This window comes from Trachypithecus francoisi, unplaced genomic scaffold (genome assembly GCF_009764315.1).
Source record: "Trachypithecus francoisi isolate TF-2019V2 unplaced genomic scaffold, Tfra_2.0 Lachesis_group11, whole genome shotgun sequence".
In the NCBI taxonomy this organism is placed as follows: Eukaryota; Metazoa; Chordata; class Mammalia; order Primates; family Cercopithecidae; genus Trachypithecus; species Trachypithecus francoisi.
In genome coordinates, this window is record NW_022681456.1 from 70,581,712 (window position 1) to 70,606,745 (window position 25,034).

The window sequence follows — 25,034 nt, forward strand, 5'->3', positions numbered from 1 at the left end:
CCTTCATTTCAACCTTGATGAATCTGACAATTGTGTGTCTTGGAGTTACTCTTCTCGAGGAGCATCTTTATGGTGTTCTCTGTATTTCTTGAATTTGAATTTTGGCCTGCCTTGCTAGGTTTGGGAAGTTCTCCTGGATAATATCCTGAAGAGTGTTTTCTTACTTGATTCCATTCTCCCTGTCACTTTCTGGTACATCAATCAAATGTATATTTGGTATTTTCACATAGTCCCATGTTTCTTGGAGGCTTTGTTCATTCCTTTTTATTATTTTTTCTCTAATCTTGTCTTCTTGCCTTATTTCATTAATTTGTTCTTCAATCACTGATATCCTTTCTTCTACTTGATCGAATTGGCTATTGAAGCTTGTGCATGTGTCACAAAGTTCTCGTGCTGTGATTTTCAGCTCCATCAAGTCATTTAAGGTCTTCTGTGTACTGTTTATTCTAGTTAACCATTCGTCTTTCCTTTTTTTCAAGATTTTTAGCTTCCTTGCAGTGAGTTATAACATGCTCCTTTAGCTTGGAGAAGTTTGTTATTACTGACCTTCTGAAGCCTACTTCTGTCAAATCATCAAACTCATTCTCCATTTAGTTTTGTTCCCTTGCTGATGAATAGCTTCAATCCTTTGGAGGAGAAGAGGAGCTCTGTTTTTTTTTTTTGAATTTTCAGCTTTTCTGCTCTGGTTTCTCCCTATCTTTGTGGTTTTATCTACCTTTGGTCTTTGATGTTGGTGACCTACAGATGGGGTTTTGTTGTGGATGTCCTTTTTGTTGATGTTGATGATATTCCTTTCTGTTTGTTAGTTTTCCTTCTAACAGTCAAGACCCTCAGCAGCAGGTCTGTTGGAGTTTGCTGGAGGTCCACTCCAGACCCTGTTTGCCTGGGTATCACCAGCAGAGGATGCAGAATGGCCAATATTGCTGTCTGATCCTTCCTCTAGAAGCTTTGTCCCAGAGGGACACCCACCTGTTTGAGGTGTCTGTTGGACACTACTGGGAGGTGTCTCCCAGTCAGGCTACACAGGGGTTAGGGATCCACTTGAGGCAGTGTCTTCATTCTCGGAGCTTGAACACTGTACTGAGAGAACCACAGCTCTGTTCAGAGCTGTCAGACAGGGATGTTTAAGTCTGCAGAAGCTGTCTGCTACCTTTTGTTCTGCTATGCCCTGCCCCCAGAGGTATAACCTAGAGAGGTAGTAGGCCTTGCTGAGCTGTGGTGGGCTCCACCTAGTTCGAGGTTCCTGGCTGCTTTGTTTACACTGTGAGCTACTCAAGCCTCAGCAATGGCAGACGCCCGTCCCCGAGTCAAGCTGCAGCATCACAGGTTGATCTCATACTGCTGTGCTAACAGTGAACAAGGCTCCATGGGCATGGGACCTGCTGATCCAGGCACGAGAAGGTATTTCCTGGTCTGTTGGTTGCTAAGACCATGGGAAAAGCACGGTATTTGGTCGGGAGTGTCCTGTTTCTCCAGGTACAGTCTGTCACGACGTCCCTTGGCTAGGAAAGGGAAATCCCCTGACCCCTTGCGCTTCCCAGGTGAGGCGATGCCCCGTCCTGCTTCAGCTCGCCCTCTGTGGGCTGCACCCACTGTCCAACCAGTCCCAATGAGATGAACCAGGTACCTCAGTGGGAAATGCAGAAATCACTTGTCTTCTGCGTCAGTGTCACTGGGAGCTGCAGACTGGAGCTGTTTCTATTCAGCCATCTTAGAAGCAACCCTCTCTTCTATCTCTTCTTATAAGTCCTTATCACCCTCTTATCTGACCTTAGAATTTCATCTCTTCCTGTTGTTATGCTCATTAGTCCCAAAACATTGTTCTGAACAAATTTTCTTTCTTTTTTTTTTATTTATTCTAAAAAACAAACAAAAAACAGGATACATGGGCAGAACATGCAGGCTTGTTACATAGGTATCCATGTGCCGTGGTGGTTTGCTGCACCTGTTGATGCATCCTCTAAGTTCCCTTCCTTCATCCCCTAACTCCCAACAGGCTCTGGGATGTGGTCTTCCCCTCTCTGTGTCCGTGTGTTCTCATTGTTTAACTCCCACTTATGAGTAAGAACATATGGTATTTGGTTTTCTTTTCCCATGTTAGTTTGCTGAGGATAATGGCTTCCGGCTTCATCCATGTCCTTTCAAAGGACATGATCTCATTCCTTTTTATGGATGCATAGTATTCTGTGATGTATATGTACCATATTTTCTTTATCCAGTCCATCATTGATGGGCATTTGGATTGGTTCCAAGTCTTTGCTATTGTAAATAGTGCTGCAATAAATGTACACATGCATGTGTCATTATAGTAGAATGATTTATAATTTTGGGGGCATATACCCAGTAATGAAATTGCTGGGTCAAATGGTATTTCTGGTTCTAGATCCTTGAGGAATTGCCATACTGTCTTCCACAGTGGTTGAACTAATTTACATTCCCACCAACAGTGTAAACGCTTTCCTATTTCTTCACAGCCTCACCAGCATCTGTTGTTTCCTGACTTTTTAATAATTGCCATTCTGACTGGTGTGAGATATATCTTTGTGGTTTTGATTCGCATTTCTCTGATGATCAGTGATGAGCTTTTTTTCATATGTTTCTTAGCCGCATAAATGTCTTCTTTTGAGAAGTGCCTGTATCCTTTGCCAGCTTTTTGATGGGGTTTTTTTTCCCTAAATTTGTTTAAGTTCCTTGTAAGTTCTGTATATTAGCCCTTTGTCAGATGGATAGATTGCAAAAATTTCCTCCCATTCTGTAGGTTGCCTGTTCATCTGATGATAGTTTCTTTTGCTGTGCAGAAACTCTTTAGTTTAATTAGGTCCCATTTGTCAATTTTGGCTTCTGTTGCAATTGCTTTGGTGTTTTAGTCATGAAGTCTTTGCCCATGCCTATGTATTTAATAGTATTGCCTAAGTTTTCTTCTGGAGTTTTTATGGTTTTCAGTTTGACATTTAAGTCTTTAATCTGTCTTGAGTTGATTTTTTATAAGGTGTAAGGAAGGAGTCCCGTTTCAGTATTCTGCATATGGCTATCCAGTTTTTCTAGCACCATTTACTGAATAGGAGATCCTTTCCCCACTGCTTGTTTTTGGCAGGCTTTTTGAAGATTAAAAAAGACAAAGAAGGGCATTACATATGGTGAAGGGAACAATTCAATAGCAAGATGGTTGTAGAAGTGTGGTGTTATTTCTGAAGTCTCTGGTCTGCTCCATTGGTCTATATGTCTATTTTGGTTACTGTAGCCTTATCGTATAGTTTGCAGTCAGGTAGCATGATGCCTCCAGCTTTGTTCTTTTTGCTTAGGTTTGTCTTGGCTATACAGGGTCTTCTTTGATTGCATGTGAAATTTAAAATACTTTTTCCTAATTCTATGAAGAATGTCAACAGTAGTTTGATGGGAATAGCATTGAATCTATAAATTACTTTGGGCAGCATGGCCATTTTCATGATATTGATTCTTCCTATCCATGAGGATGGAATGTTCTTCCATTTGTTTGTGTCTCTATTATTTCCTTGACTAGTGGTTTGTAGTTCTCCTTGAGGAGTTCCTTCACATCCCTTGTTAGCTCTATTCCTAGGTATTTTATTCTCTTGGTAGCGATTGTGAATGGGAATTTAGTCATGATTTGGCTCTCTGCTTGTCTATTGTTGGTGTAGAGGAAAGCTTGTGATTTTTGCACATTGATTTTGTATCCTGAGACTTTGCTAAAGTTGAGTATCAGTTTAAGGAGTTTTTGGGCTGAGATGATGGGATTTTCTAAATATAAAATTATATCATCTGCAAACAGAGACAATTTGACTTCCTCTCTTCCTATTTGAATATGCTTTATTTCTTTCTCTTGCCTGATTGCCCTGGCCACAACTTCCAATACTGTGTTGAATAGGAGTGGTGAGAGAGGGCATCCTTATCTTGTACCAGTTTTCAAAGGGAATGCTTCTAGCTTTTGCCCATTCAGTGTGATATTGGCTGTGGAACAATATCACACTGAATATTTGTCATGAATAGCTCCTATTATTTTGAGATATGTTCCATCAATTCCTAGCTTATTGAGAGTTTTTAACATGAAGGGGTGTTGAATTTTATCAAATGGGTTTTCTGTATCTGTTGAGAAAATCATACGGTTTTTGCCCTTGGTTCTGTTTATGTGATGGATTATGTTTATTGATTTGCATATGTTGAACCAGGCTTACATCCCAGGGATGAAGTCAACTTGATTGTGGTGGATAAGCTTTTTGATGTGCTGCTGGATTTGGTTTGCCAGTATTTTTTGCATTGATATTCAACAGGGATATTGGCCTGAAGTTTTTTTTTCTTTGTGTCTCTGCCAGGTTTTAGGATCAGGGTGATAAATGAGTTAGGGAGCAGTCCCTCTTTTCAATTGTTTGGAATAATTTCAGAAGGAATGGTACCAGCTTCTCTTTGTATTTCTGGTAGAATTCAGCTATGAATCCATCTGGTCCTGGGCTTTTTTTAGTTGGTAGGCTATTAATTAGTGCCTCAATTTCAGAACTTGTTATTGGTCTATTCATGTATTTGACTTCTTCCTGGTTTAGTCTTAGGAGGGTATATGTGTCCAGGAATTTATCCATTCCTTCTAGATTTTCTAGTTTATTTGCAGGGAGATGTTTATAGTATTCTCTGATGGTAGTTTTTATTTCTGAGGGGTCAGTGGTTATATCCCCTTTGTCATTTTTTATTGTGTCTATTTGATTCTTCTCTTTTCTGCTTTATTAGTCTAGCTAGTGGTCTATTTTGTTAATTTTTTTTAAAAAACAGCTCTTGGATTCATTGATTTTTAGGGGAATTTTTCATGTCTCTAACTCAGTTCTTCTCTGATCTTAGTTATTTCTTGTTTTCTGCTAGCTTTTGAATTAGTTTGTTCTTGGCTGGCTAGCTCTTATAATTGTGATGTTAGGGTGTCAATTTGAGATCTTTTAACCTTTCTGATGTGAGCATTTAGTGCTATAAATTTCCCTCTTAACACGCTTTAAATGTGTACCAGAGATTCTGGTATGTTGTCTCATTGTTCTCATCAGTTTCAAATAACTTACTGATTTCTGCCTTAATTTCATTGTTTACTCAGGAGTCATTCAGGAGCATGTTGTTCAATTTCCATGTAGTTGTGTGATTTTGTGTGAGTTTCTTAATCCTTAGTTTTAATTTGATTGTACTGTGGTCTAAGAGATTGTTTGTTATGATTTCTGTTAGTTGCATTTGCTGAGGAGTGTTTTACTTCCAATTATGTGGTCAACTTTAGAATAAATGCCATGTGGCACTGAGAAGAACACATATTCTGTTGACTTCCAGTAGAGAGTTCTGTAGGCATCTACTGGGTCCACTTGATCCAGAGTTGAGTGAAAGTCCTGAACATCCTTTTTAATTTTCTGTCTTGTAGATCTGTCTAATACTGACAGTAGTGTGTTAAAGTCTCCTCCTATTATTGTGTAGGAGTCTAGGTCTATTTGAAAGTCTCTGAGAGCTTGTTTTATAGATCTGGGTGCTCCTGTATTAGATGCATATATATTTAGAATAGTTAGCTCTTCTTGTTGAATTGTTCCCTTTACCATTATGTGATACCCTTCTTTGTCTTTTTTGATCTTTGTTGGTTTAACATCTGTTTTGTCGGAAACTAGGAATGCAATCCTTTCTTTATTTTTTTTTTCTTTCCATTTGCTTGGTAAATTTTCCTCTATCTCTTTATTTTGAGCCTATATGTGTCTTTTCACGTGAAATGGGTCTCCTGAATACAGCACACCTATGGTTCTTGATTCTTTATGCAATTTTCCAGTCTGTGTCTTTTAACTGGGGGCATTTAGCCCATTAACATTTAAAGTTAGTATGTTATGTGTAAATCTGATCCTATCATCATGCTGCTATTTAGTTATTTTATATGCTAGTTGATTCAGTTTCTTCATAGTGTCATTGGTCTCTATATTTTGGTGTGTTCTTCAGTAGCTGGTACCAGCTTTTCCTTTCTATATTTAGTGCTTCTTTCAGAAGTTCTTGCAGGACAGGCCTGGTGATAACAAAATTCCTCAGTATTTGCTTGTCTGGAAAGGATTTTATTTCTCCTTCTCTTGTGAAGCTTAATTTGGCTGGATATGAAATTCTGGATTGAAAATTCTTTTCTTTAAGAATGTTGATTGTGGGCCCCCAATCTCTTCTGATTTATAGAGTTTATGCTGAGAGGTCCACTGTTAGTCTGATGGGCTTCCCTTTGTAGCTGACCTGCCCCTTTTCTCTGGCTGTCCTTAACAGTTTGTCCTTCATTTCAACCTTGGAGAATCTGATGATTACATGTCTTAATGGTGTTCTCTATATTTCCTGAATTTACATGCTTGCATTTCTTGCTAGGCTGGGGAAGTTCTCCTGGATAATATCCTAAGGTGTGTTTTTTAGCTTGTTTCCATTCTCCCTGTCTCCTTCTGATAGTCTAGTCAATGGTTGGTTTGGCCTTTTTATGCAGTCCCATATTTCTTGGAGGCTTTGTTCATTCCTTTTTATTCTTATTTCTCTAGTCTTCTCTGCCTCCTTTATTTCAGCCAGGTGGTCTTCAAACTCTGATATCCTTTATTCCACTTGGTTGATTCAGCTATTGATACTTGCGTGTGCTTCATGAAGTTCTCATGCTGTGTTTTTTAGATCCATTAGGTCATTTATGTTCCTCTCTAAACTGGTTATTCTAGTTAGCAATTCCTCTAACTTTTTATTATAAAAGTTCTTAGCTTCTTTGTATTAGGTTGGAACATGCTCCTCTGGCTCAGCCTAGTTTTTATTACCTATCTTCTGAAGGCTACTTCTGTCAATTCATTTATCTGATCCTCCGTTCAGGTCTGTGCCCTTGATGGAGAGACGTTGCAATCATATGGAGGAGAAGAGGCACTCTGGCCTTTTGGGTTTCAGCATTTTTTTGTTGATTCTTTTTCATCTTCATGAGTTCGTCTAGTTCTGGTCTTTGAGGTTGCTGACCCTTGGATGGGGTTTTTGTGGGGGCTTTTTTGATACTGTTGTTGTTGCTTTCTGCTTGTTTGTTTTTCTTTCAGTGGTCAGGTCCCTTTTCTGTAGGGCTGCTACAGTTTGCTAGGGGTTCACTTCAGGCCCTATTCATCTGATTCACTCCCATGCCTAGAGATGTCACTCAAGGAGGCTGGAGAACAGCACATATGGGTGTCTGCTCCTTCTTCTGGGACTTCTGACCTTGAGGGGCACCAACCTGATGTCAGTAGGATTGCTCCTGTATAGGGTGTCTGAAAACCTCTGTTGGAGGGTCTCACCCAGTTGGGTGGCATGGGAAACAGGACCTGTTTAATTAAGCACTATGTCCCTTGGTGGAGCAGGTGTGCCTCACTGGAAGGAAACCCACTCATCTGGGCTGTCTGGATTCCTCAGAACTACCAGGAGGAAAGGCTAAGTCTGCTGGTCTGCAGAGATTGCAGACACCCCTACCGCTAGGGGCTCAGGCCCAGGGAGCTCAAGATTTTGTCCCTCAGCCTCTGGCTGGAGTTATTGGAGTTCCTGCGGGGAAGCCCTGCCCAATGAAAAAGGATGTGTCAGGGTCAGGCCTGAAGAGGCACTCTGGCCACAGACTGCCACAGCCAGTGTGTTGGGCTATGGGGGACAAGTCTTGGGACCAAGACATTCAGTGTCCCTGGCTCCAGCAGGGGAAAAGCACAGCCTGGAGCTCTAGAGATAGGTGCTGCCCTTCCCCCACCCAGGGAGCTTAGTGTGTTAGGCAGTTGTGTGTCCCAGTGCTGGCTGCTGCCCCTCCCCCAAGGAGCTCAAAGGGCTTAGACAGCAGGCAGCCATAGCAGAAGTGCTGGTAGCCCCTCCCACTGATAGGCTTAAGCAGTTTCCAGCTGAGAGGCTGTTAAGAGTCTGTGCATCCTAGAGTTGGGACGCTAAACCCCAGTAGTGTGGGTACACCAGTGGGATCTTCCAATCCGTGGGTTGCACAGTTCTGTAGAAAAAGCCTGGTTTCCTTGGCTGAGTAGCATGCTTACTCACTGCCTCCTTTGGCTTGGGGGAGGGACCTCCCCAACTCTGTGGATCTCAAGTGGGCCGCTGTACCACACTGTTCCTCCTTGTCTCTGTGGATCACATCAGCCTCCTAGTCAGTTCTGATAAGAGAAGCTGGATACCTTGGTTGCTAGTGAAGGATTCATACAGTTATGGTTTTTTTTTTTTGATGGGAGCCTCTGAAAGCTGCTGTTTCTAGTAGGCCATCTTGGCTCTCCACCCCCGCCAAATTTTCCTTTGAGTATAATCAATCACCTTTTTACAATAATTGCCAATTATTAGTATGGTGTCTGCCACACCAAAAATTTTACAACTTCAATTCTTCACATCATGAATATGTATGATTTTCTTATTACAGTAATTAAATGAAGTAAAAAATTATATGCATGTATATGTATGATATCAATAAGTTACATTGTATCAATAGCTATACTATAACAATAAACAATAAGCATAATAATACTGTTAAGTTACTTCAACTAAAGAGGCAAAAAACAGTGTTTTTCTTACTGTCACATGTATGGTGGGTTGGGGTTCATCTGGGTGTCAGCTGATGGAAGTTGGGATTGTCTAAGATTGAGTTTAGTCTATGACTTGGACTCTAGTGGCTCTTACCCTTTATCATTCAGTAGCTGATACCAAAAGGTGGAAATGTAAAAGGGATGAATGAAAACATACAATGCCTCCTTAGGCTCAGAGCTTAGGAGGCTCTAGTTCTGAAAATTTCTAGGCTCAGAAATTTTTATCTCTATAAATTATATTCCTGTGTCAAAAGAGTTGATGATTTTTAGCAAAACACTTACACTCAAAACAAATGTGGCAATTAAAAAAGAATAACTTAAGGTTGCTTTTAGGTGACTTCTGAGCCAGAACTTCTTCCTGGAAGGCAAAAAGGATTTTCTTTTGCCTTCCAGGAAGAAGAGAAAGAAAGAGGAAAAGGTATGTGTAGTCTGGTTGCTAAAAGTACCTTTTTGGATACTGGTATTACCTGGTTTCCCCCTTCTTATTCTTGTGAAGTACAATGAAAAATTCACAAAATAAGGACCGCCTCAAAGGCTACTAGGCAGATTATCTCCATTGACTGAAAGTAAAACATAATAGACGCCTAACTTCCAGACACAGAAATGGCTTAGAAAATAAAACAGAAACATTCTGATTTGATATTACTGTTAGCTCCTTGACTCCCCAGGCCCTTCACTGAAGTTCCTTTCTGTAAGCTCAGGCTTGAGCTGGAGCCTGAGCTTGGCTGGAGCCAAACTTCTGGTTTACCATAACAATATCTTAATAACAGAATCCCATCTGTCACATAGTGGGGTTCAGAATTCATCTTGCTGCCATAACTTATTTCTTGTGTGTTCAGGATGATATCCAGGTACCTGAGGTCTCCAGAACCCAGAATTCTCTCCCCTTTCTTCACTTCTCTGGAACAGCCAGGATAGTGAAGTAGAAACTGTCCAGTTGGACTTCTTGGTTGACTCCCTGACAACTTTGTCAAACAAACTCTTTGTTTGATAGACAGCTGTCTTACCAGTTCTTTATTTGGAGCCTAGGGCTTGCTCCCACATCACCCTGAGTGAAGAACTTGTCTACCAGACCTATGATACTGCCCTATTCTCAGCTGCAAATACAAGCCAAAGTGCTGCTTGACCTAGCAAATACCTGTCTAACATAGATCAAGACATGCACCATCCACCTGGTGTGCAGATGTTAGCTTCTGTGACAAAGTTAATCCCCCAATTATTGTATTGATTCCAACCTTCTCCTTCCTCCCCTATCAATTTATATGCACAAGGAGGGCTGAAAACTCCTATAAGCACAATGTCTGATATTTGGATCCTGAGTTAAATTTGTTATTTATTTATTTATTTATTTATTTATTTATTATATATAGAGACAGAGTCTCCTATGTTGCCCAGGCTGGTTTCAAATTCCCGGCATCAAGCAATCCTCCCACCTTGGCCTCCCAAAGTGCTGGGATTATAGGCATGAGCAACCACGCCCAGCCAAAATTTGTGTTGAAACAATAATTAGATGAATGAACAGCCTGTTAGTCTCCAATGTAGAAAACTAGACATCAATTTTATTTATCTATAAATTATTTTAGTTTTTCTTTTGAGAAAATGGGAACTTTCTTAGGATTTGCATTTAAAATTTAGTCATTTAGATAACTCTCAACAGTAGAATCTACGTTTTTATATTTCAGCCAATAACTATTTTTAATATAAGATAAAAATAAATCATCAATCTTATAGTGAGTAAAATGATCTTTGAAATGTGAACTAATGTATGCTTTATTGTTTATATTGATTTTTTAATTAATTGAAATAAGGTATCTTGGATGTAAGCATGGACTGGGAAATGCTAGTAAAGCTGCAGCCAACCGTGTACATTAGTGTTTTAGAAAGTTCAGATTTCCCTTTCTAGACGAACATAGTCTAACGAAGATCTGAAGCTCTTGTTCCAGGTGAACATGTAACAATGAGATGTCATGGAAAAATCTGAAAAAAAAAAAAAAAGGTAAAAATGTCAGAGGGTCTACAAATTTTCATGGCTGTGGGTATCAATCCATCTCAACATCCATCAGGAGCTAGAAATTGTCCTATATAAAACCATATGTAAAACTACAGGCCTCACCCAGCTAGTGAGGCAGTTGCAACTAGAATAGTTGTCTTGGGATCCTAACAAATGTTGGACTTGGCTTTTTGATGCGTTCTATGGACCCATAATCTTGGGGCCCAACACAACCAGGTGATTAAAATTTATCTGATAATTGCTCATTTCAAAACATCATTGTCCCTTAATTAAAGGTAACAACAAACTTTCAGAACCACAGCCAGGGTTCTCCAGGCCTCTCCTCCCTTCAGGGCAGACTTGGAAAGGCTGGTAAAATCCTTGAAAAGGGCTGTGTTGTATTCTCTATTCTGTCTGCTTTATGCCTATAAACAGACTTTTAATTCACAAGGATTAACCCTCACAAATGCTTGTTTAATTGGCCTCTAAGAGGTTAGGGTGGAGTTTGAAAATCCCTGAGAACTCTGAGGGTGCTAATTTTTTTTTTACCAAGAACTTGGATCTAGCCTGGGACCTTTCTGGGGCAAATTTTCCCCTGGATCCCAAGGTAATTTAGTTGTTATCTAAATTTATTTATTATTCCATACCCTTCCCAATCCAAGTAAGTTTTATGGACCTGTTTTCCCTCAGGAGAAACAAATATGCTAAAAAGGTATTACCTCTGATTTCAATCTTGTAACATGGAAAAACCATAAATGCCTCAAATCCCATAAAACCATAAAAAAATTAAATTTTAATAATAATGATTAATAACCCTTCCATACCCTGTTTTATAGGCGTATGTGGTATTTTTGACATCTCAGATCTCAAAAAAAAAAAATCTAAACAAAAACATACAAACAAAAAACCCCTGAGGTGTAGGTATTATTCCTATTTTAATTGATAAAGAAATAGAGAATTAAGAACGTCCAAGCAAATTACCCAATGGCATAAAACTAAAGAACAGAATGTGAGCGTGGGTCCTCCTACAGACAAAGAATGTGTTCTCCCTTTCAATTGTAAAAATGTAGATAAGGAGTGACCTTATTAATCATTACAGTGGAGTTTCCTTGGTAGAATAAAGTAACAAAAACATTTAATTAATAAATTTAGAGTAATAGTTACAGATCATTTGTCACTCCAAGGATATTGAATAAATTGAGTTTTCTTTGTAATTGAAACATTGGGTTTGTCTATATTTCATGACATTATATATTGCAGAAGGGAGTTTAATCAGTCATTTGGTTAAATTGCAAGAAAGATTAAATATTTTATCTGGGAAATAATTTCAGTGGCCCTACTGAGAACGCCCCTAAGCAATTCTCATATAACAAATACAATTATCCCCCTCTGGACTACCAGATATATACAATTTTAGAAACTACAATGAATTTCAGGCCCTGATTTATAACTGCTATAGGCCAAGAAAACACATTTTTAGGCTTTGTAAAACCATATTAATAAAAACCATTTAGTCTGACTTCTCTAGGGAGCACAGTAACTCCTGAAATATTAAATTAAAAGAACATATGGAGGGGAAATTGCCAGATGTCACAGGCAAAAAATGCTCACAGTTCCAAATTTAGTTGAGTGTCAATTGTCAAGTGTTACTAGATAAATTTCTATTTTCTTAATATTGTTAAAAAGCCAAAAACTCAAAATGTATACCTAATGTTGAAGTGAACATTAAGAAAAATAGTAGTGTATGATTGCTACATTTTTAGATTTAATGTTTATAGAATTTATCCAAATAAAATATAGCACCCATTTAAGTTCATATGATTGTTAAATAAAACAGCTCAAGAAGGAACAGGTCTTTTGAAAATAGTTCTTGGTGCAGTAAATATCAGATCCTATTGCCTGATCTAGAGGATGTTAACTAAAATTTAATAATTAAAAGTAGAGGCAAAAGCAATATCAGAGTGAGACTTTTGCCAATATTCCAGGGAAAAGGAATTTGAAAGTTACTCTTATGGTTAATAAGCAGCACTGGGAAAGGAGCCAGTAAGTCCATTGTTAGCGTATCCTTTCCCACAAGATTCTGTGGGTAAAATGATCATTATCAGTCTCTCCAGTTATGAAATTTAATTAAAATAAATCAAGGCTCCCTTCCCTTCTGTGAGTCTTTTCTTGGGATCAAAAACAAGATTCCCAGTGCTCCCTCAATCTGTAATCCTGGCTACTTGCACACGATCCCATCATGTCACTTCTACAAAACTACAGTTTCTTGGAAGTTCACTTCTTAGAAGAGAACTAGGGCAGCAACATCTGTTGAGTTATGCCATAATACCGCCTAAAAGAAAAGCACTGTATTCTGGATACAGAGTATTTAATTCTATCCAGGAAACTGGGTTCTGCAGAAACTTGGGGTTTGAATAACCTTATGGAAACAAGGCAGACATTCTTAGCAAGATTTAAAGTCAGTCATATGTTTCAGACAAAACAGTTTGCTGTTAAAGATGCTAAAACTTAACTTTCATACAAATGTAAAATGAACACATGTCAAGTATTTTATTAATGAAATGAGAGAATCAGAAAAGATGTTATGAATGGTTAAAAGGAGAACTGAAAGAATAGATACATTTATGAATCACAAATATTGAAATGAACTTGCAAATGGACCCCAAGGCTTTTACAGATAGAAGGGCTGTCTCTATACTGGACAGGGGAAATTTACATGCCTACAAACAAGAATCATTTGCATTGCCATCAGTTCTGGACAAGTTCATTTCAATTTCTACAGATTTGAAAAAATCCTCCTCAAAAACCAAGGTACATATCCTATAGGTTCACATAATCCCTGGAGGTTCCAATATTCTATTAAAAGAATATCCAGTAATCTGGCAAGGTTGGTATGCAGTACTATGCTAGTAAACCCTCAAAAACCTAAACCCTTATTTGTAGCAGTTGTGGATTTTTCTAGTGTAAATACTCCTACCATGGCTGATTACAAGCTTTCAGTGTGTCATCCCTGAAGATGGAGTTGCAAAAACATGTTCAGTAGTTCCATTACATGCAGTAGCTCCATTGTATAGTATTTATTCTATATGGATACAATAACACTAAACTTTTTAAATTTTTTTACTAGCAACACTTCTGATACCAAACAAATGTCTTTTGCCTACACCAACAAATTCTCCAACTCTCCCAGACAACAACTGGGTATGCTACAGAAATTCAATTTTGACATCAGCTACTCCTAGTCAGCATAGACCCACAGATTATGAGCTCCATCCCACAAAACTGCCCTCACCCCAGATGCCAATCACAAGTCTGAGTCATTAGTACCTGTGACTCACTGGCTGTAAATCAGCTGTTCTAATGACCCCCTCCTCAGGTTCAATAATTTCCCAGAACAGTTCACAAAACTCAGGAAAACACTTTACTTACTTTTACCAGTTTATTTATAAAGACTATTATAAGCTCAATGTGGTGAATCACACCTGTAATCCCAACAACTTAGGAGGCTGAAGCAGAAGGATTGCTTGAGGCCAGAAGTTTGAGGCTGTGGGGAGCTATGATCATACCACTGCATTCCAGCCTGGGTGACAGACCAAGACCTTGTCTCTAAAGGAGAGAAAAAGAGAGAATATTGTAGGACACAAGGAGTGGGGGATTGGTTTCAGGATGAAATTTTTCCACTTCAGATCATCAGGCACTAGATTCTCTTAAGGAGTGTGCAACCTAGATCCCTTGCATGAGCAGTTCACAATAGGGTTCTTGCTCCTATAAGAATCTAATGCCACCACTGATCAGACAGGAGATGCTGCTCAGGCAATAATGCTCACATGCCTGCTGCTCACCTCCTGCTGTGCAGCCTGGTTTCTAACAGGCCACAGACTGGCACCAGTTTACAGCCCAGGGTTTGGGAACCACTGTTATAGAGGATACAAAAGATAAACAGCCAGATAAAGAAGTACTTAGGGCAGGGTATGAGGGAAGGAACACAGAACTTCCATGCCCTCTCTGGTTACACCCATGTTCACCAACCTACAAGCTCTTCAAACCCCTTCATTTGGGGGATTTTATGGGGATCTATTACATAGTCACAGAGCTCCCTAGCCACTGGTCATCTCACTAGCATACAAAAAGACACTTCAAAGCTTACCATATAAAAAGACACTTAGAAGCTTTTGTGTCAGGAACCAGGGACTAAGATAAAATATTCTATAAAAAGATGCCCCACCTCACTTTATCATTCAGGAAGTTTTAGCAGTTCTGTAACAGGATCCAGGGATGAAGACCAAATATATATTTCTTATAATATCACAAATAAGTATAATATCAAACACATAGATTATAGTAAAATCTAGTAAAGTAATTAGAATGCGATAGAGTTTGAGTATGTATTATGTCTGCTTGTTTGCTTACTGGTATGTTGTAATTCCATGAGTTTTCATGCAGGCATAGATTGTGTAACTTCTATCACAGACTATAGAGCAGTTTTTGAAAACTTTCTTCTCTGCCCCTTTGTTGTACCTTCCTTAACCTACCTTGTCCCTGGCAACCCACTGGTCTGTTGTCTGTTACTATAGTTTTTTGTTTCCTAGAATGTCAAATTAATAGCATCATACAGTAAGTAATCTCAGATTGCCTCCTTTCATCGAGCATAGCACCTTTCAAATCCTCCAAGTTTTTACATGTATACACTGTCTGTTCCTTTTTATTGCTAAGTAGAATCTCATTGTTTGGTGGTACCACAGTTTGTTCATTCATTCACCTTTGCTCCCCAAGTCCTACAGGAGTATTTCAGAAAGGCTCAAGTGAATAGAGTGGGTTTACATCATGTCTGAGGGACCCCAAACTTAAGAAATTCTATTATTTTGTAATTGGCTATAAGTAAACCTGCCCAATCTTTGTCCTAAAGAAAGATTTGTCAGTGAACAAACTTGACTTTTGCTCCAATGGGAGACACTATCTCAATATTCCAAGACTATTTGCTATATACACTTCCTTGAAAAGATACTCTAGAATAATGGGGCAGTTAGTGCCCCTGCTCCCCAAATGTGCTAAGATGTGAAAAGGCTATGGAAACATTGATTTCATAAGTAAAGCACCAAAAGCACAATCCGTAAAAGAAAAAAATTGATAAATTGACATGATAATCTAAATTGCTCTCCAGAAAAGGATTTTACTGAACTAGTTCCAGAGAGCATCAGTTCTATTAAATTAGGTCCCTACCCTCCTATTCAAACTATTTTCTAATCCATGAATAGCATGTATACCATCTTTTATATCTCAAATCCTTAAAAATGGTTCATCTTTTTTTTTAAAAGAAAGTGCTGAATCAGAAGTTCACTGTTTTACAGAAAAGCAAGCTTTGATTAAATAAGTTTGGAGATGCTTCATGCTATAGCCCCCTCCTGGAGATTCATATTAATATATCCAATGTTCAGAAACATTGTGTTTTTAAAAGACCCATTTGATGTTTTATAACCCAGTATTTTTCAAATTATTTAAACTGTAAAACAGCTCTATCCAATAGAACTCTCTGTAATAACAGAAATGTGCTATATTTGTGGTGTCCAACATAGTAGCTATCAGCCACTTGTGGTTATTGAACTTGAACTGCAACTGAGGAACTGAATTTTTAATTTTATTTAATTTAAACAGCCACATGTGACTCTTTGTGTTGGATAGTGCATTTATTGAGTCTTTTAGAATTTTCTCTACACAGTACTTCTTTTAACACCCAATTAAATGTTCATGCCACGCAGGATCTGCTACATAATTTTCAAGCCCAAGGTAAAATGAAAATGTGAGGACCCCCTTGTTCGACAAGCAGTGAAAAAGTGCTTTCAAATGTGTTAAAGTATCAAATAGTTTTCCTTTCTTCTGTAGTCTCTCTATTGACTTGTCATGAGAGCTTTTTATTTGCTATTTAACATTCTAAGTGAAAAAACTGTAAATTATTAGCTTGAATTTTACCATTCCTCTTTACATAGTGTAGTGCCAATATAATATACAGATATAAGAGCCTTCACCTTGTGTGTGTAATCTTCAAAATTGCACAATTCATCTTTTGTAGCTTCTACAAACATGTCTTTTGTTCTTACAAGAACAGTGGAAATGCTGCACACTTCTTGATACATGCCATTTTATCAGCAGTCTCTACTTTAGGCTTATTCATGAGCATGGAAAGATTGAAAGAACAGGAAATATGGGTTTTCTAATCTCTCCCCCTGTGTCATCATTTTCAGCATAGGTGGTTGGCTGATTCAGGGATGTAAGATGAATAAAAAAGGACATGAGAGGGCTCCTTGTTTGCGTTTCTCAGGACATCACTGCCTTCTTTCTGTGTTCAAAGCAAGTTCTGGTTTGAGTGAAAAGCAGGTGTTTCAGGGCTGCCAGTACCCCCACTTACTCAGATACAGACATGATTATCTTGCATTCATTTTGCATCCTGCTGACCTCCTGTTCATTGTGGGTTCACTAGGATTCTGTGTTCATGGGCCATCACAAATACTATATACAAATGAAGTGGCAATCAATAGGTAAACACCTGTCTTGTGCGTATCTCCTCTGCTCACTATGCTTGTATATTGTCCCCTCAGACTTCACATACAAAACAATTCAAAGATAAAATTAAGAACTCAGAAAGGCAACAATGGAGCATTAAGCGAAGTACAGGACATTTCTGAGTGCAATGTTCTGCGTGACTATGTAGGTCTAGGTCACACACCCACGAAACCAGCCCTGATCCATTGAAACACATTTTGGGAAACATTGCTCTAACTCAATACGTTGCTTTAACTCTCCTTATTCATGGATTCTACATCCCTGAATTCAACCAAACCTGGATCATAAATATTCAGGAAATAAAAAATGATGATTTAATTTGTATTGAACATATACAAACTACTTTCTTTCCATTATTCCCTAAACAATACAGTTTAACAACTATTTACGTATTATTTATATTGTATTAGGTATTATAAGTAATCTAGAGATGACTTAAAGTATATAGAAGGATGAGCATAGGTTATATGCATATATAATGCCACTTTATGTCAGGGACTTGAGCATTCACAAATTTTGGTAACCAAGGGGTTCTTGAGACCAATTGCTGAAGGATATTGAGGAACAACTGTATATAATTTCCTTCTCTGCAGTGTGAAGATAGTAACATTATCTATCTCATAGGTAAATGAGTTATGTGATTGTCAAAACAATGTTGCAAAATGTTAAAAGAAAAACCTTAGGCTAATTAAATTTAACAGAGTTTAACCAAGCAAAGAATGATTCATGAATTGGACAGCCACCTGAGCCAGAGTAGGCACATAAAGACTCCAGTGCAGCCACATGGTGGAAGAAGATTTATGGACAGAGAAAGGAAAGTGATATACAGAAAACAAAAGTGAGGTACAGAAATAGCCAGACTGGGTATAGCTCAGTGTTTACCTTATTTGAACACAGTTGGAGCAGTTGGCTATCTTTGACTGGCCAAAACTTGGTGATTGGCACAAGAGTAGGTTACAATCATTTACACCTCCAGTTAGGTCACAGTTCACATGTATGGAGAAACCTTAGGCTGAACTTAAAATATGTAAGGAGGCAGCTTTAGGCTAAACTTAATCTAACAAGAACAAACAAGTCCAAACCTCAGCAGCTTACAGTAGCAAGCATTTTCTCTTGCTTACAGTCCTGTGGGTAGGCTGGGTGGATCTGTTTCAGGCTGCAGGTCAGCTGGGCTTGGCTAGCACTGGGTTTGGATCTGCTCCACATTTCTACACCTTCTGTTGAAACTAGCTGCCTTCAGCACATATTATCTTCATGATGAATCATAGGAGCAAAAGAAGGAGGCAAACCATGCAGCACATTGAAAGCTACTGCTCATTTTATACCCACAGGCATTCCATTGGTCAAAGTCACATTGCCTAAAGTCAGTGGGCAGCATGGAGTTGTATGGTAATCCAGTCTATCTAAAGTGCTATTCTGTGGACCCAATTTCCCAATTTGTCTTTCTGATTCTATATTATATGTGAAATCATGAGAAAAAAATGAATTTGAGGATGTTGCCAAGTTTTCTGAATTGTGTTTGTGAGTCTATCTTACAAAATACTAGGAGGACTTCTTTAAATAGCTAGTAAACTCACTATGTGTTCTGATCTCTCCATAATATGGAGCAAAAGGAATCCAGGGAGGACAGTGAGGACTGATTGTTTCTTTCTGAATAGTGTCTTTTTACCAATCAAATGTTGCCTTTTTCAAAACTACTTATGGCCTGCCCTGCCCCTCATCGTGTGCCTATAAAGACCCCAGAGTCAGCCAGTAGAGAGGAGAAGCAACTTGACTTCAGAGATGCTGGCTGTACCTCAGAGAGAGGCAACTTGACTTCAGGGGAGAGCAACCTGCCCTTCTCATCCCCTTTTCAGCTCCCCTCTCCACTGAGAGCTGCTCTCATCACTCAGTAAAATTCTTTTGTGTTTGCCATCCTTCAATTTGTCCATGTGACCTCATTCTTCCTGGTCACTGGACAAGAATTTGGGATCCACCAAGTGTGGGTACCCAAAACAGCTGTCACACTGGCCATTTGCCCTTGCTAGTGGAGGCCAGCCACCCTATGTGACAAGGCAAAGGGCCCAGTGAGCTGATGCACTGCTGTCCGCAGACAGTGGAACTAAGAGATCATTGTAACACACCCTCTGGGGTTTTGGGGTCACAGGCACCCCCACCTGGATGCTGCCACAGGGCCTGCATGAAGTTTGCTCCTGTGGATTTGGAATCAATTGGCCACTTCCTACAACTTACTTGCCTATGTGAGCACTTCTGTGAGGGGTGGAATGCAGCAGGTCTGAGTGAACAGTTTGCTCCTGCTGGCACTGAAGCACCTGGCCAGATCCCACGTGTTCACTTGCATGCTCCCTTCTGTGAGGGGTTGAGCAGGGCGGACTGAGTAAATGAGGCACCCTTGTTGCAAGTCCCATGGAAGGGGTTCGAGAAAAATCCTGTGTCATCTTGAGACTCACTCAGGATTTGTCAGAAGGGTGAATAAATGCGGATCTGTTGAATCTGTCTCTTCATTTTTTTCCCCAAGACTTCTTGTCCTCATACTTTCCTCTGAAGGCAAATGACACACCAAACCTCTGAGTGGCCAATTAAGGATAAATGGCATAGCTATAGATGACAGATTGTGACCCTGCCACCTCTCTCTTTTGGGTGAAATGAATGTTGACTCTGTTTCCCTTCACAGAGGTCTAGCCATTACATGGGACTGGGATAAAGTCCTGAGGCAACTGAAGGCATCTATTGAGGCCACTCCCCGGTGTTGCCGTAAGGCTCCTAGACTTGGCTCTGTCCCCAACTGCCCATTAGGGCATCAGCCAAGACTCCCAGATATTTCTGTTATTTGTCCTTCCTTCTTTCACAGTTTGAAATGGCTCATCTCTCTTCTTTTATAATGTTAAGGGTGTTGCTACAAACCGCAGAAATGTTACTAGGTGGAAGGAGCATTTAGCCAAGCCATCAGATATGCAATTCAGAACAATGCAATTTCCATCTGTTCTTGGAGGAGTCACTCCCACCCTCATCCTAACACCCAAAGGCGTGCACAGTGCACAGCAGCTCCCTGCCCTGCCCCCTCCACTCCAGGTGGGGCACTTGGGCGTGTCCACTGCATGCATGTGCTGTGCCCAACAGGCACATAGAGCAGGAGAGAACTGCAGTCACCACCTGAGCCCTAGGGCAGTCTTGGGGGCAAGGGGCCCCATGCAGGCAGCTGGCTAGCATTTCCTGCTTGTCATTCCCTCCCATCATGTGTCCACAGAGTCTTTCCTCCACCGGCCGAGGGCTGCAGCTCAGTCCAAACCCGAGGAAGGACACGGTGATTAAAGGAACCCATTTGTATAGAGCAAGAGCTTCTCCATCCACCCTGACACTTAAGCTGGTTTTTCTTTTTCTTTTTCTATGCAAGAGGGTGTTTCTTTTTACCTTACACTCTGCTTATGGCAGGGAAGCAACAGAGGAGCAACCCCCCCAGCTGATAACTGCAAATTTGAAAAACCCCATCTGTAACTTAACCTCAATGAATCCATGCACCCCCTGAGGTACCTTTTTACCCCAAACTTGGTTCCAAGCTTCTGGTTGAAGCCCTAGAAAGGAAAACTAGATCTGAGTGATTCAAAGCCAGGCAACTGACATAGCATAGATGGGCAGGACTAATTCCTGCTGATTTAAGTCCCTGCTTCATAAGAGGCCAAGCTCCATGGCATAGATGAGGCCCAGGGAACCCAAAGGTTGCCTACAGTAGGGAGGGTGGAAGCATAGGTAAGTGCAAATAACTCTTATTTTCCAGGCCCCTCTCCCCACCCCTCGTCAAGTTTCATGGGTGCAGGTCACACCAGCACTCATGGGCAGCATCTGTCTAAGTTTCCCAGGTCTCGGTGATAAAAAGATGACAGGAAAAAGAAGTATGCCATTTTTTGTTCTCTCCCTCACACCCTGGGTTTTTGCTGAAAGAGGGAAGGGAAATAAGGTATGCCTATTTCCCTCTCTTTCAGAGTGGGCAATCAACCATCCTTACCATCTTCAGTACATACTCCTCTGGAGTGTATCCTGAATCTTTGGGACTGTTTCGACCCTCAGACTCTGGAGAAAACATGCCTCATAGCCCTCTGCACAAAGGTTTGGACATATTATGATCTGCAGGAAGGACTGGCTTGGCCTCAGGAAGGAACTATTCATGTTGATACCATCCTTCAGTTGGATCTTTTCTGTAAACACAAAGGCAAATGGTCTGAGGCCCCATATATGCAGGCTTTCTTTACCTTGCAGGGTAATACAGACCTTTGCCAACAGTGTAGGATTGATCCAGCCCTCCTGTTTGCCATCTCAGTAGAGGCTGCAAGGGTCAATCTCAGGGAACTAAAAAATCAAACCCCAGGGAAACCTCCTGCGGGGCGCCAGCTCCCTGCTCCCCAGGGTCCACCTTGTCCTCCCTATCCAGTTTCATTCTGCAGCTTGTCTCCTCCTAGAAATCCTCACCTTAGACAAGGCCCAGTATCACTGATGCCCCTCCAACAGATGCCTGGTGAATTATACTGAGACCCAGTATAATCTAGGTCTCCTTCTCTTTACAGGATTTAAGGCAAATTAAGGGGGATCTTGGCAAAGTTTTAGATGATCTTGACAGATATATAGAGGCTTTCCAGAATTTAACCCAAGTATTTGAACTCTCCTGGAAAGATGTTATGTTACTTTTGAATCAAACTCTGACTAACTCTGAGAAGCAGGCCACTCTGCAAGTGGCAGAGAGATTTGGGAATGAACTTTGCATCTCATATCGTGTCAGGGAAGGGGACAAACTTTATCCAACCGGAAGATAATCAGTCCAACTGGATGACCCTAAATGGGATCCCAGTGATGAGATGGGAGATGGAAGAGGAAACACTTTCAGGTGTGCATTATGGGGGGCTTATGTAGGACTAGAACTAAGCCTCACAATTATACCAAGCTATTCATGATAGACCAGGGATTTGATGAGAATCCCACTGCCTTCCTGGAAAGGCTAAGAGAGGCCTTGGTAAAGCACACTTCTCTAGCTCCTGATTCAGTTGAAGAACAACTAAGCCTAAAAAATAAATTTAGTACTCAGGCAGCCCCTGATATCAGGAGGAAGCTACAGAAACAGGCTGTTGGACTAGATAGTACTTTAGAGAACCTCCTGAAAGTGGCCACCTCGGTCTTTTATTATAATATAACAATAGAGATAGGGAGGCCAAGGAGAGAGGGAGAAAGAGAAAAGACATAGGAAAAATGCAGAGGCTTTAATGGTCACCATGCAAGACCACAAGTCTCAGAATCCCTGAGGGGTACCTGTTAACTGCTTCAAATGTGGTAAGCCAGGGCATTTTAGGAAGGACTGCCCAGGCAGCATGAGGAAGCCACCTCGACCCTGTCCAGTCTGCAGTGGGGACCACTGAAAGGCAGACTGTCCCTGGGGATGCTGGTCACCAGGTTCAGAGCCAATTTCCCAAATAGTTCAACAGGACTGATGAGTCCCAGGGCTCCTCTTCCCCACCCCGGTGGTCCAGACCACTATTACCATCCAGGTGTCCTGGGTAATTCTGGAAATTGAAGGGAGGAAAGTGGATCTCCTCTGGACACTGGGGTGGATCTCTCAGTTCTCTCCAGTCCAGACTGCCTCTTCTCTCTTAGCATGACCCATGAAAGGGCATCTCAGAAAGGCCTTTAACTTGATATTTTTGTCAACCCCTTAGTTGTAGTTGGGGAAACCTATTGTTCACTTATGCCTTTCTAATTATGCCTGAAAGCCCAACTCCTCTTTTGGGCAAGGATATTCTGGCCCATATGGGGACCACCATCCTGATGGCCCCAGGACAAACTCTTTGTCTCCCCCTGGTGGAGACTGTTAACCCAGATGTTCAGGCAATTCAAGGCAAAATTGGCCGAGTTACAACTGCTGTACTGGTCCAGATCCACCTTAAGAATCCCACCTCCTTTCTTAACCAGAGACAATTTCCCTTGAAACCAGAAGTTAGGAAAGGATTAGAAGCCATCAATGGTAGCTTAAGTTTGCAGTGCCTCCTTAAACAGGCCCTGGGACCAGAAGATTACACTAGTGTAGGATACTAAAGGGGCTCCTGGGGGGATGGGAGGCTGTCACTTGTATTTATTGTGACTCTAAATCTTTGATAGTAAAACAAATGTAAAAAAAAAAGTTTACCACCAAATGAGAATAGAAGTTTCAATAAACAGTCTGGATTGGGTGGCTATACATTGTATCATAAGGAAGTTTTAGACTCTGAAGAATAGTAAAGAAATAGATGATGTGTCCAAAAAAAACAGCCCCTGTAATACCCCAATATTAAGGTACAAAAACCCAATGGGGAATGGAGACTAGTTCAGGACCTCCACCTCATTAATGAGGTTGTGGTTTTAATTCACCCAGTGGCTCCCAATCAGTATACCATGCTAGCTCAAATACCTGAGGGAACTAAATAGTTCACAGTCCTGGACCGAAAGCATGCCTTCTGCATACCATTACACCCCAACTCCCACTACTTTTTTGCATTTGAGAATCCCTCTAACCAAACCACCCAGCTAACCTGGACAGTGTTACCTCAGGGATTCCAAGACAGCCCCCACTTGTTTGTCCAGGCATTGTCAAAAGACTTCTTTGAGTTCCTTTGTCCTCAGGTTAAAGCTTTACAATATGTAGATGACATTCTCCTCTGTGCCCTAACTGAGGCAATCTCTCAGGAGGGCAGTAAGGGTCTTCTTAATTTTCTGGCTAACAGAGGATATAAGGTTTCAAAACCTAAAGCTCAGCTCTGTCAGACTTCAGTGAATTACCTAGACCTGGTCTTGTCAGAGAGGACCAAGGCATTGGGTGAAGAAAGAATTAAGCCCATCTTCTTTTTTCCCCTCTCCAAAACCCTCAAGCAACTGAGGGGATTATTGAACATTACAGGGTTCTGTAGACTATGGATACCTGGGTAGAGTCTTGTCCCTTATATCACCTAACATAGAAGACTCAAGCAGCTAAAGCTCACTCCCTAATTTGGAAACCAGAGGCTAGAAAGGCCTTTGATCAACTAAAATGAGCCTTGCTTAAGGTACCAGCCCTTAGTCTTCCCATAGGGAAGATGTTTAATCTTTATGTGTCAGAAAGGAAGGGATGGCCCTGGGAGTTCTAACTCAGGCCTGGGGTCCAATCCAGCAGACTGTAGGCTACCTAAGTAAGGAGTTTGATTTGGTAGAAAAAGGATGCCTGGCCTGCCTCTGGGCAGTTGCAGTGGTAGCTTTGCTGGTACCAGAGGCTACTAAGTTAATCATGGGAAATAACTTAACCGTTAATGCAGGACTACTGCCTTCTAAGGGGAGTCTCTGGCTAATGGATAACTACCTCCTCAGATAACAAGATCTGCTATTAGAGATATCTGCAGTCCAATTAAGAACCTGTCCCTTCCTAAATTGAGCCACCTTCCTCCCCAAGGAAACGGGGGTGGTCGGGGGAGGGCGGGGACTTTGAACATGACTGCAAACAGATAGTAGTACAAACCTATGCAGCCAGAAAGGACCTCAAGGAAACCCCCTTAGGGAACCCAGACTGAATTCTCTTTACAAGTGGAAGTTCTTTTGTAGAACAAGGGATCCATAAAGGGGTATAGTTACCCTGAATGATACTGTTGAGAGCATGTCTCTCTCCTTGGGCACAAGTGCTCAACCAGCCAAGCTAATTGCCCTCATGAGAGCACTTGAATTAAGCAAAGGGAAAGCAGTTAACATTTATACTGATTCTAAGTATGCTTTCCTAGTCCTCCATGCCCGTGCCACTATCTGGAAGAGAAGAACTTCCTCATAGCTAATGGGTCTCCCATTAAATACCATCAGGAAATTAATAGACTATTATCCTCAGTTTTCCTCCCATAGGAAGTGGCAGTAATACATTGTAAAGGCCACCAAAAAGGGATGGATGAATAGCCAAGGAAAATAGGTTGGCAGAC